General features: G+C 37.0%; 1 protein-coding gene and 1 pseudogene across 1 annotated transcript in view; both read left to right on the forward strand.

The window, feature by feature from the left end:
- The window catches only part of AFG1L (AFG1 like ATPase), a 234,226-nt gene that overhangs the window by 172,866 nt on the left and 48,091 nt on the right, over positions 1-13,269 (forward strand). The window lies entirely within an intron of this gene.
- On the forward strand, positions 2,452-2,575 carry LOC115834612 (annotated as a pseudogene).

Consider the following 13,269-nt stretch of genomic DNA (forward strand, 5'->3'; position numbering starts at 1 on the left):
TATTATTATTATTATTGAGACAGAATCTCACTCTGTTGCCCAGACTAGAGTGCAGTAGTGCGATCTTGGCTCACTGTAACCTCCGCCTCCCAGGTTCGAACAATTCTCGTGCCTCAGCCTCCCAAGTAGCTGGGATTACAGGCGCATGCCACCACGCCCAGCTAATTTTTGTATTTTTAGTAAAGCTGGGGTTTCACCATGTTGGCCAGGCTGGTTTCAAGCAGTCCGCCTGCCTCAGCCTCCCAAAGTGCTGGGATTACAGGAATGAGCCACCGTGCCTGGCCCTGAAGTCTGTTCCTCAGAGAACAAGAGATAGAATTTCTGTCTCTGGCAATCAAAGAAACTGTCTGCTTTCTTGAGGTTCTGACTGTTGTCTGGCTAATTCCTCAGTCTGGGGAAGGGATGAAGATATTTGGGATATTTTTGATGTTTACAGATTATGTTTTACTTCTTCTTAGCGTCATGGCACAGAAGAACATTTAAGTTTTTCTACGTAAGAAATAATCAGAAATGAAAATATTTACAGATGATATAATACAGTGTCTAGGATTTGCTTCAAAATAATACAGTGTAGGGGAATTGAGGGGAGGTATAGAGGAAACAAGATTGACCATGCCATGTATTGAGTGGGTGATTATTACACTGGGGTTTTAATAGTACTATTCTTGTCACATGTGTTTATATGTAAAATTTTTCATAATCAAAAGATTTTTAAAAAGATAGCCTTCTCTGTTTTTTTCTGATCATGCTTACTGCAGTTTTAAGTCTATTGATCTTCCCAACAAAACTGCTTTTGTTGTGTTGATTTTCTCTATTATTACTTTCTGTTTTCTATATCCTTAATTTCTGAACTTTCATTATTTCCTTTCTTCTGCTTAGTTTGGATTTAATTTGCTCTTCTTTTTCTAGTTTTTTAAGGTAGAAGGTTAAGTTCTTGATTTTAAACCTTTCTGCTCTTATATAAGCATTTTAAAACTATAGATTTTTCTTTACTACTTTAGCTGCATCTCACACGTTTTATTATGTCATGTTTTCTCTCGTGATTTATTTTTTGGCCCATGGGTTATTAAAAGTGTGTTATTTACTTTCCAAACGTTTGTTGATTTTTTTATACATCTTTCTGTTAATGATTCCCAGATTTAACTAATTATGGTTACAGAATCTATGTTGTATGATTTGAATCCTTTTGAATTTATTGAGGCTTGCTTTATGGCCCAGAATATGATGCATCTTGGAACAGGTTTCTCATGCACTTGATTATGTATTCTGCTATTGTTAGTAGTGTGTACTTTAAATGCCATTGGGTCAAGTTGGTTGACAGGGTTGTTCAAGTCTCCTATATTCTTACTGATTTTTTGTCTACTTTTTCTATTAAGTATTGAGAAAGAGGTGCTGAAATTTCCAAGTATAATTATGGATTTTTCTGTTTCCTCTTACAGTTCTGTCTGGTTTTGCTTCATGTATTTTGAAGCTCTATTATTAGGTATATAAATGTTTAGGATTGATGTGTTCTCTTGATGAATTGACCTCTTCATCATTATGAAATGAACCTCATTATTCCTGGTAATATTCCTTCTACTATGCTTAATATTAATGTAGCCACTTCAGCTTTTTTAAAATTAGTGTTTGCATGATATATCTTTTCTCATCTTTTTACTTTCAGCCTATCTGTGTCTTTATATTAAAATGGGTTTCTTGTTGACAACATGTATTTGAGTATTTATTTTTTATGCAATCTTACAATCTTTTTCTTTTAATTGGGGATATTTAAACCATTTACACTTGATCTGATTGTTGATATGGCTGGGTTTAAATATACTATCTTGCTACTTTTTTTTTGTACTTTTTAGAAAAAAGTTATTGAGATACAATTCACCCTTTTAAAGTCTATAACTCAGTGGTTTGTTAGTATATTTAGAGTTGTACTACCATCACCACTATCTAATTTCAGAACATTTTTATCACCCCAGAAAGAAACCCATAACCATTAGCAGTCATACCTCTCACCCCTCTACCCTCTGCCAATCTACCTTCTCTCTCTATGGAATTTGCCTATTTTATATATTTCATATAAATGGAATCACATAAGATGTAATATAGTCATACACTGCATAGTAATATTTTAGCCAATGATGGACCATAGCATAGATATGATGGTGGTCCCATAAGATTATAATACTGTATTTTTATTGTATCTTTTCTATGTTTAGATACACAAATACTTGCCATTATATTACAGTTGCTTACAATATTCAGTACAGTAAAATGCTGTATAGGTTTATAGCCTAGGAGCATTAGGCTATACTGTACAGCACAAGTGTGTAGCAGGCTATGCCATCACGGTTTGTGTCAGTATACTCTATCATGTCTGCATGATGACAAAATCACCTAACAACACTCTTAAAACGTATCACCATTGTTAAGTAATGTACCACTGTATGTATGATGTATATTACTTCTCAGTCTTTTGGTTAAGATCAAGTGTAGTATCTGTTCTTACCAGTTTAATACAATAAGATGTGGTCTTTGTGCCTGGCTTCTTTCACTTAGCGTAATGTTTTCAAAGTTAATCCATGTTGTTTGCTGTTTGTTTTCTATTGTCCCATCTGTTCTTTTTTCCAATTTCCCTCTTTTTCTGACTTCATATTAGTTATTTTTTTTAAGATTCCCTTTTACCTCTTATTAGCTATACCTCCTTGATTTTTTTCTTTTAATAGTCACTTTAGGGCTTAGCATAAGCACCTTTAACTTATCATAGTTTGCCTTCAAGTAAGAGTATAACACTTGATGTATAACATAAAAACCTATAGTATACTTCCATTTTTACTATCCTCGGCTTTGTGCTTTTATTTTCTTTTTTGTTATTTTATTATGTAATTGTGTATTTTATTATATAATATTATTATATACAGTACTTTATTATCTTTTTAGGTTATAAACTCCATAATACGTTGTCATTACTTTTGCTTAAACAGTCAATAATCCTTTAAAGAGATTTTTATTTTTTTTTTGTTTTTATTTTTATTATTATACTTTAGGTTTCAGGGTACATGTGTACAGTGTGCAGGTTTGTTACATATGTATCCACGTGCTGTGTTGGTTTGCTGCACCCATTAACTCGTCATTTAGCATTAGGTATATCTCCTAATGCTGTCCCTTTCCCCTCCCCCCAACCCACAACAGTCCCCGGAGTATGATGTTCCCCTTCCTGTGTCCATGAGTTCTCATTGTTCAATTCCCACCCATGAGTGAGAACATGTGGTGTTTGGTTTTTTGTCCTTGCGATAGTTTGCTGAGAATGATGGTTTCCAGCTTCATCCATGTCCCTACAAAGGACATGAACTCATCATTTTTTATGGCTGCATAGTATTCCATGGTGTATATGTGCCACATTTTCTTAATCCAGTCTATCATTGTTGGACATTTGGGTTGGTTTCAAGTCTTTGCTATTGTGAATAGTGCCGCAACAAACATACGTGTGCATGTGTCTTTATAGCAGCATGATTTATAGTCCTTTGGGTATATACTCAGTAATGGGATGGCTGGGTCAAATGGTATTTCTAGTTCTAGATCCCTGAGGAGTCGCCACACTGACTTCCACAATGGTTGAACTAGTTTACAGTCCCACCAACAGTGTAAAAGTGTTCCTATTTCTCCACATCCTCTCCAGCACCTGTTGTTTCCTAACTTTTTAATGATGGCCATTCTAACTGGTGTGAGATGGTATCTCATTGTGGTTTTGATTTGCATTTCTCTGATGGCCAGTGATGATCAGCATTTTTTCATGTGTTTTTTGGCTGCATAAATGTCTTCTTTTGAGAAGTGTCTGTTCATGTCCTTCGCCCACTTTTTGATGGGGTTGTTTGTTTTTTTCTTGTAAATTTGTTTGAGTTCATTGTAGATTCTGGATATTAGCCCTTTGTCAGATGAGTAGGTTGCAAAAATTTTCTCCCATTTTGTAGGTTGCCTGTTCACTCTGATGGTAGTTTCTTTTGCTGTGCAGAAGCTCTTTAGTTTAATTAGATGCCATTTGTCAATTTTGGCTTTTGTTGCCATTGCTTTTGGTGTTTTAGACATGAAGTCCTTGCCCACGCCTATGTCCTGAATGGTATTGCCTAGGTTTTCTTCTAGGGTTTTTATGATTTTAGGTCTAACATGTAAGTCTTGAATCCATCTTGAATTAATTCTTGTGTAAGGTGCAAGGAAGGGATCCAGTTTCAGCTTTCTACATATGGCTAGCCAGTTTTCCCAGCACCATTTATTAAATAGGGAATCCTTTCCCCATTTCTTGTTTTTGTCAGGTTTGTCAAAGATCAGATAGTTGTAGATATGTGGCATTATTTCTGAGGGCTCTGTTCTGTTCCATTGATATATGTCTCTGTTGTGGTACCAGTACCATGCTGTTTTGGTTACTGTAGCCTTGTAGGATAGTTTGAAGTCAGGTAGTGTGATGCCTCCAGCTTTGTTCTTTTGGCTTAGGATTGACTTGGCAATGCGGGCTCTTTTTTGGTTCCATATGAACTTTAAAGTAGTTTTTTCCAATTCTGTGAAGAAAGTCATTGGTAGCTTGATGCGGATGGCATTGAATCTATAAATTACCTTGGGCAGTATGGCCATTTTCACGATATTGATTCTTCCAACCCATGAGCATGGAATATTCTTCCATTTGTTTGTATCCTCTTTTATTTCATAGTGCAGTGGTTTGTAGTTCTCCTTGAAGAGGTCCTTCATATCCCTTGTAAGTTGGATTCCTAGGTATTTTATTCTCTTTGAAGCAATTGTGAAGGGGAGTTCACTCATGATTTGGCTCTCTGTTTGTCTGTGATTGGTGTACAAGAATGCTTGTGATTTTTGTACATTGATTTTGTATCCTGAGACTTTGCTGAAGTTGCTAATCAGCTTAAGGAGATTTTGGGCTGAGACGATGGGGTTTTCTAGATATACAGTCATGTCATCTGCAAACAGGGACAATTTGACTTCCTCTTTTCCTAATTGAATACCCTTTATTTCCTTCTCCTGCCTGATTGCCCTGGCCAGAACTTCCAGCACTATGTTGAATAGGAGTGGTGAGAGAGTTAAGAAAAAAGTCTTTTAATTTACCTGTGTATTTACTATTTCTTGTACTCTTCATTCTGTTATATAGATTGAAATTTCCCCCTGATATAATTTCTCTTTTTCCTAAAGGACTCTGTTTAACATTTCTTATAGTAGTGGTCTGCTGGTGATGAATTTTCTCATATTAAAGTTTTTGTTTTGCTTTTATTTTTGAAAGATTTTTGCTGGCTAGAGAATTCTAGGCTGACAGGCTGGCTGGCCTTCCTTTCTTCCTTCCCCCTTTCCTTCCTTCCTTCCTCTCACTTTCTTCCTTCCTTCACTTTTTCTCTTATAGTACTTTAGTGATGTTGCTTTCTCCTCTTCTGGCTTGCATTGTTTCTCATGAAAAATCTACTGGCATTCTTTGTCCTTCTCTACATAAGGACATAAGTCTTATCACTGGCTGCTTCTACAATTTTATTTTTATCTTGGTTTCAAACAGTTTTATTATGATATGCATTGGTGTGGTTTTTAGCATGTTTCTTTTGCCTGGATTTGGTTGTGCTTCTTGGATGTGTGGGTTTATAGTTTTCAGTTAATTTGGAGAATTTTCTCTTATTTCTTTACAATTTCTCCCCATCCCTTCCCCTCCTCTTCAATTTCTGGGACTCCAGTTACACTTATATTAGGCCTCTTTATATTATCCCACAGCTCACTGATGCTCTGTTCACTTTTTTCATTCTTTTTTTCTTCCTGTGTTTGTGTTTCATTTTGGGTAGTTTCTTTTGCAATGTCTAATATGCTATTAATTATAATCCAGTGTATTTGTCCGTGTTAGGGGTGGTGTTTTTCCTTTTTAAAAGCTAAACTTGGGTTTCTTTCCCTTTTTTTTTCTTTTCTTTTTTAAAATGCAAGGTCTTGCTATGTTGCCCAGGCTGGTCTTGAACTCATGGACTCAAGAGATTCTCCCACCTTAGCCTCTCAATAGTTGGGACTACAGACACACACCACCATGCCGGGGAGGTTTCTTTTTTTATATCTTCTTTGTTTGTTCTTATACTCATGCCTTCCTCTACCTTATTGAGCATATGCAGCATATTTATAATTGCAGTTTTAATGTCTTTGTCTACTAATACTATCATCTGTGTCATTTCTGGGTCTGTTTCTATTGATCAATTTTTGTCCTTTTTATGAGTTGATTTTCCTGCTTTTCATGCTTTTTTAATTGGGTTTCAGATATTGTGAATTTTATATTGTTGGGTACTAGAGTTTTTTGTATTCCTTTTAGTATTTTAAGACTTTGTTCTGGGACACAGTTAAGTTACTTGGAAACAATTTTATCCTCTTGAGGCTAGGCTTTGTAAAGTAGAACCAGAGTGCCTTTATTCTAGGGCTAATTATTCCTGAAGCAATACGCTTCTGAGAATTCCACCTGATACCCTATGCTTTAGTAGGACTTTCCTCTGACCAGGGGGAACATGAACTATTCCTGGCCATTTATGAGCTCCAGGGGTAATGCTTTGTGATTCCAGTGGGTCACCTCCAACCTGCCCATTTGAAGTAGTTGCTTCTTATGCATACACAGTTTAGTACTCAGCTAAAGACTCAGGGAAGCCCTCTGCAGATCACTGGACTTCTGTTTCTATATCTTTTTTTCCAGTATTATACCTTGCAAATTCTAGCTGCCCTAGCCTCCCCAAATGCTGAATTCCATTTTCTCAACCTCCCAAATGCTGAGCTGTGTTTGTGTCCCTATTCCTGAAGTCTGGAAACTCACCAGGCAGTAAGTTGAGGCTAAACTGATTTGTTTCCCTTCCCTGGGGATCGCTGTACTGTGCTTTTTGTTATTCAGTGTCTGCAAACCATTGTTTCATATATTTTAGATTGTTTCTAGTTGTTTAAGGCAGATAGGTAACTCTGGGCCCTGTTATTCCCATCATAGCCAGAAGTGGAAGCGTCTAGACCATTATTCTGAAAAATTGGTAAATAAAAGGAAAGAATCAAGTATTTTTTCCTGCCTGTTTTAAAATAACTGATCCATAGTATAACAAAATAGTTGATGAGGGAGGGGAAGCTTCTCTTTATAAAAGTTTTCTAGGTAGCAATTGAAAAAATGTTGAGAGAATTAGAATAGAATTAGAATATCACCATTTTGTAAAACATTCATAATTTAATGGATCTAGTTAATGATCACAAATTCTATAATAATTGCTACAAAATGAAACCTGAATTTTATCCATTTACAGGAAATATAGGGGCAATGGAATATGTTCAATAACATCACAGGAATACATCCAATAAAATGTAGACTGTAGATTTTTTAAATGACATAAATCAATTGCTTCTTCAACAAATAAATAAGAAAAAGAGAGAGAGATGGATAGGGAACCTTTAGTTTAAAGGAGATATAGAAATATATCAACCAATTATAGTACATGGGCCTTATGTGGATCCTGAAACACACAAACTGTAAGAATGAAAACAAAGACAAAACAAAAAAAAAGCTACAGCACAATAAAAAATACAAATACTACAGGATGTTTCATGACATTGAGGATTATTGTTAACTTTGTTAGGTGTGATAGGGTATTATACTTATTTAAAAAAATTTTTTTTATAGCTTTATCAAGACGCAATTTTAAATGACATAAATCAATTGCTTCTTCAATAAATAAATAAGAAAAAGAGACAGAGATGGATAGGGAACCCTTAGTTTAAAGGAGACATAGATAATACAGATTAGTAGAAATTAATGAAATAGAGAATAGAAAAACATCAGGAACCTATTTGTATCTCTGAATCTAAAACCTGTCTCCTATAGACAGCATATACTTGGGTCTTTTTTTATCCAGTATGACAATCTCTGCTTTTTGATTGAATTGTTTAATACATTTGCAAATTATGTTATTATAGATGGAATTAAATTTACATTTGCTTTTTACTTTTTGTTTTCTTTATGTTTCCTGTTCATTTCCACTCGTCTATTCTTCCTTTACTGCTTTCTTTTACATTAAGTGTTTTCTGTTTTTTGATTTTTTGAGACAAGGTCTCACTCTGTTGCCAAGGCTAGTCTCAAACTCCTGGGCTCAAGAAGTCCTGGCCAGGCGCGGTGGCTCACACCTGTAATCCCAGCATTTTGGGAGGTCAAGGCGGGAGGATCATGAGGTCAGGAGATCGAGACCATCCTGGCTAACATGGTGAAACCCCATCTCTACTAAAAATACAAAAACAAAAACAAAAAAAAAAATTAGCCAGTCATGGTGGTGGGCGCCTGTATTCCCAGCTGCTTGGGAGGATGAGGCAGGAGAATTGCGTGAACCCGGGAGGTGGAGCTTGCAGTGAGCTGAGATCGCACCACTGCACTCCAGCCTGGGTGACAGCGAGACTCCGTCTCAACAACGACGACGACAACAACAACAACAACAACAACAACAACGGAAGTCCTCCTGTCTCAGCCCCTCTCATGTGGCTGGGGCTAAATCTGACTTTTTAATAACATTTTAATTTTTTCAATAATTTTTTTCATTGTATTTTTGTTACTTTCTTAGTGAAGAACTATTTATTTCTATGAGAAATACAAAGTATTCAAACCGAAATGTCTCAGATTCAAATCAAAGCATTGTGTGTTGCTATATGTTTTTGATAAGTAGCTGATCAGTAATGGTAATGAATCTGTGCTCAAAGAACACCTGGGAGGGGAAAGGGCTCTGTGGTGGGGAAATATAGTTGGTTCTCAAAAGTAGATGCACAGTAGTATCTTTGTCATAAGAACTCCTGTTGATATTTTATGAATGAGTAAAGCCCTGTTGTACACTTATAGCTGTATATTATAAACAACAACAAAACAACAACTTTTTGTTTTGTATTTTATAGGACATGATCCAGTAGGCTGTTTCTTGTTGTTTGTTTGTTTGTTTGTTTTTGAGACCAGGTCTGACTCAGTAGTAGCCCAGGCTGGAGTGCAGTGGTGCCATCTCAGCTCACTTCAGCCTCCTTCTCCTAGACTGAAGCCATTTTCCCACCTCAGCCTACTGAGTATCTGGGACTACAGGCACGTGCCACCATGCCTGGCTAATTTTTGTATTTATTTTGGCAGAGATTGGTTTTTACTGTGTTGCCCAGGCTGGTCTCAAATTCTTGGCCTCAAGCAATCCACCTGCCTCAGCCTCCCAAATTGCTGGGATTACAGGCATGAGTCACTGTGCCCAGCCCAAGTAGACTGTTTAAAAAAATTTTTTTATGTCTATTGAAAATCACGGAAGTCTGGCAGTGCACGGTGGCTCACACCTGTAATCCCAGCACTTTGGGAGGCCAAGGTGGGCGGATCACAAGGGCAGGAGATCAAGACCATCCTGGCTAACATGGTGAAATTCCGTCTCTACTAAAAGTACAGAAAAATTAGCCGGGCATTGTGGCAGACACCTGTAGTCCCAGCTACTCGGGAGGCTGAGGCAGGAGAATGACGTGAACCTGGGAGGTGGAGCTTCCTGTGAGCCGAGATTGTGTCACTGCACTCTAGCCTGGGCAACAGAGCGAGACTCTGTCTCAAAAAAAGGGAAAAAAAAAATCATAAAAGGCTGGGTGCATTGGTTCATGCCTATAATTCCAGCACTTTGAGAGGCTGAGATGGGTGGATTGCTTGAGCCCAGGAATTTGAGACCAACCTGGGCAACATGTAGAGACCTCATGTCTACAAAGGTTAAAAAAAACTAACTGGGCTTGGTGTTGTGTATCTGTGGTCCCAGCTACTTGAGAGGCTGAGGTGGGAGAATTGCTTGAACCCAGGAGGTCGAGGATGCTGCGAGCCATGATTGTGCCACTGCACTCCAGCCTGGGTGACAGAGTGAGACCTTGTCTCAAAAAACAAACAAACCAACCAACCAACCACCCCCAAATCACAAAATTGTACATTTGGTATAATTTAGATGTCCTTCTAAATCTTTATTAATTAATCTTGCATTAACTCAAAAACTACTGAATTAGAAATTAATTTCACTATTTGAAACAGCACCTATAAAGTGGTACAGCAACAAAAGAAGTCCATCTAATATAGACTTCAGTATCAGGTTCCACCAGTCAGTTTAGTATGCCTTTTATCTCCTATTCCTTTATTGAATAGTGTTTGTTTTCCAGCAGGAGAACCTGAATAGAGCTGGCCCACTATATCCAGCTAAACACATTGACAAAATATTCAATTGTATGGCCACAGTCATCTAGTAGAGTGTAAATAATAATTGTGTATATATATAATGTGTATATTAGTAGATAATATGTATTCTTATACATATAAAAATACAGAAGAGGGTTTTTAGATTTCCTTAGAATTTTCATTACATAATTTCATCTCCAAATAGATCACAGTTATAACTGAAGATCAATCTGCTGCATAAGAAAAGCTGATCTGGCAAAAACCCTAGGTCTTTAGTTATTTGCTATGTTCATTTTTAGCTATTAAAACTCCCTGGCCTCAGCCGGGTGCGGTGACTCATGCCTGTAATCCCAGCACTGTGGGAGGCTGAGACTGGTGGATCACTTGAGGTCAGGAGTTCAAGATAGCTTGGCCAACATGGTGAAACCCCATCTCTACTAAAAATACAAAAATTAGCCAGGTATGGTGGTGCATGCCTGTAATCTCAGCTACTCAGGAGGCTGAGGCAGGGGAATTGCCTGAACCTGCGAGGCAGAGGTTACAGTGAACTGAGATCATGCCACTGCACTCCAGCCTGGGTGACAGAATGAGACTCTGTCAGAAAAAAAAAAAAAAAAATTCCCTGGCCTCTGGCCTCTCTTTCCCAAGTGGATGTGACCATCTTTTTCTCCTGAAGAGGAGTTAGAGCTTTTTACTCTCCAACTTCTTCTCCCTCTTTTTTTTTTTTTTTTTAAATCTTCAGTCATTATAGCCTTCCTGAAATTCCATTTTAAAAAGAAGTATTTTTATATCTACCAAGTTGCAATTCTAGATGTTATGGCACTGATTTATTTGAGGAAAAATACAATATATAGATTTGATAGAAATGTTATATGGGAGTTTGTGGCTGAGAAGAGGAGGTGAAGGTCCGGAATTTGAGAGCTAAAGGTGCTAGATACCACTTTCTGCATAATGTACAGGTCAAGATTAATGGAACCAGGTAAGTTACTCTCCAGGTGATTGAGAAGGGTGGGAAATTTAGAGACTGAAATGGATCTCTGAACAGTCAGTTAAGCCTTTGAGTGATTGAGAAGATAAATACTCAGACAAAATCCATTCTAACAACTGATTTCGTTATGTAAAACAAACCTAGAGGATTTGAAATGCAACCAAGTCTGTTTTATATTAAGGCGAGTATAAACCAACTTAATTTTAGACCTGCCTCCAGCCCCAGATTATGTTTGGTATGAGGACAAAGAGCTGTACAGCATGAATGCGCAGGCAATCAGTAGAGTGAGAAGGCTCACTGCCAGGGAAGTTTGGCAAAGAACTCTAAGAGGAAGGGGAAATTTCTGCGTCGAATCAACTTTGGCTCTCTGGAATAGAGAACATGGAGAGAGAGGGACTAAGGAAAGCCAACCCTATTCTACTTGTTGATACCTTAACAAGCTGTTGATTTTTGAAAAGGGATAAAGAAGCAAAGTGTGGGTAGCATTCTGTTCCCTTGAGTCAATCCTAATGAAGTAGGAGGTTCTTGAAGAAATTAATTTCCATTTAAATTCATGCGTGACCCTCTTCCAGAAACCCCTAAGTGTTTTGGAATTTTTGTTGAGAATTTCAAATGATCCAGCAATAATAAGGTCTTTTTTGACATGTTCTGTTTCTTTGAGTCTAAGTTTTATGTTGAATGCCTGATTTTAGCTGTAGAAATTTTCTCAAAATGGAAATGACTTGATTACTTTCCTCTCTGTTCACTAATTTAATATGGAAAAATAAATCATGATTCTCATACTCCCAAAGCACTCAGGCTTTTCATCCAGGGTACTGTACTCACAGGATTCCTGTAGGAGTTGATGCCAAATTTCCTGGCAACTGAACAGTGGTCGATTCCAGGGTTTTTCTGACTTAAAGACACAGTGGTACTACTCAATAGAAAATAGAAACCTGCCCCTCTGCTGCAGTTTCTGAGTTTAACAAAAGGTGACAGAAGCAATGAAATGGATGGGTTTTATCAGGGCATGCACAACAAAAGAAAAAAGAGCCCATCTTCTGTTGAGCTTTGCTCCTCAACCCTACCTCCCAACCCCCTCCCCTCAAAAAACAAAAAACAAAAAAATGCTTGAAAAGAGTGACTCTGCTTCTTCATCAGAAATGACTTCAGTTTCTTTACTGTGATCAGCTTTTGATTATCTGTGGGTAGACTTTCTTGTTTACATTATCTGCACAAAGGCCTACTTTATAGTAGCATCCCACTGATGGGGCAATTACTCAGAATGGAGCTGTTTCACAGGAATGAAAGGAAGTCACTTAAATTCTTTATCATTACTCAGTGTCTGTCTCTCCTTAGGAGAAGAAAGGGGAGATGATTTATAGCATCTGAACTTTATTTATTTATTTCCACCTGATCATTTTTGTGCTACCCAGGTCACTATTACTCAAGATACTCTTCTTTGTGGTTAAAATGGAATTATACGAAGTTGAACGGGATATTTTCTTCTATGCTATGTGACATTATATTCTTGTAGCCCCAAAAGAAAACTCTAAATTTAGCTCCTTATTTACACTGAAAAAAAAATCATGTTAAATTTAGTGCCGTCTTCATGCTGTGGTCTTTCCATACAACTACTGTTGACTACCAGATGTCTCTACTTCCTCAAATTTTACTGGTTAGGCTGGAATATTTTTCAATTATGTTTACAGTTTGAGTTTAATTGTAATCACTGTTTGTATTTTTATATAATCTATATCCTTGCGTATTTTTTTGTACATTTGTTTTTCATATAGGCTTGTTGCTGACCTTAGGTCTTATGTCCCAAATACCAGATTTTTAAAAATGAGATAATCCTGGTCCTTCTTTAGAGCCTCACAAGCATGGATATATTTCTGAATAGAGATTTTTAGTGTAAGGTAATGTTACTATCTTTTTAAATGGTTTCACTACAGAACTAACAAGAGGGCCCTAGAGTCATAGAGTCACTGCTGCTGCTGCTGCTGCTAAAGTTTTTACAATAAAGTTGTGTTCTTAAATTTTCCTACTTTAGAAAGTGAAGATATCTTGAAGCACGGGTTTTAAAATTTTATGTGTATCATGACAATTGAGAAAATGT

This window comes from Nomascus leucogenys, chromosome 3 (assembly GCF_006542625.1).
Source record: "Nomascus leucogenys isolate Asia chromosome 3, Asia_NLE_v1, whole genome shotgun sequence".
In the NCBI taxonomy this organism is placed as follows: Eukaryota; Metazoa; Chordata; class Mammalia; order Primates; family Hylobatidae; genus Nomascus; species Nomascus leucogenys.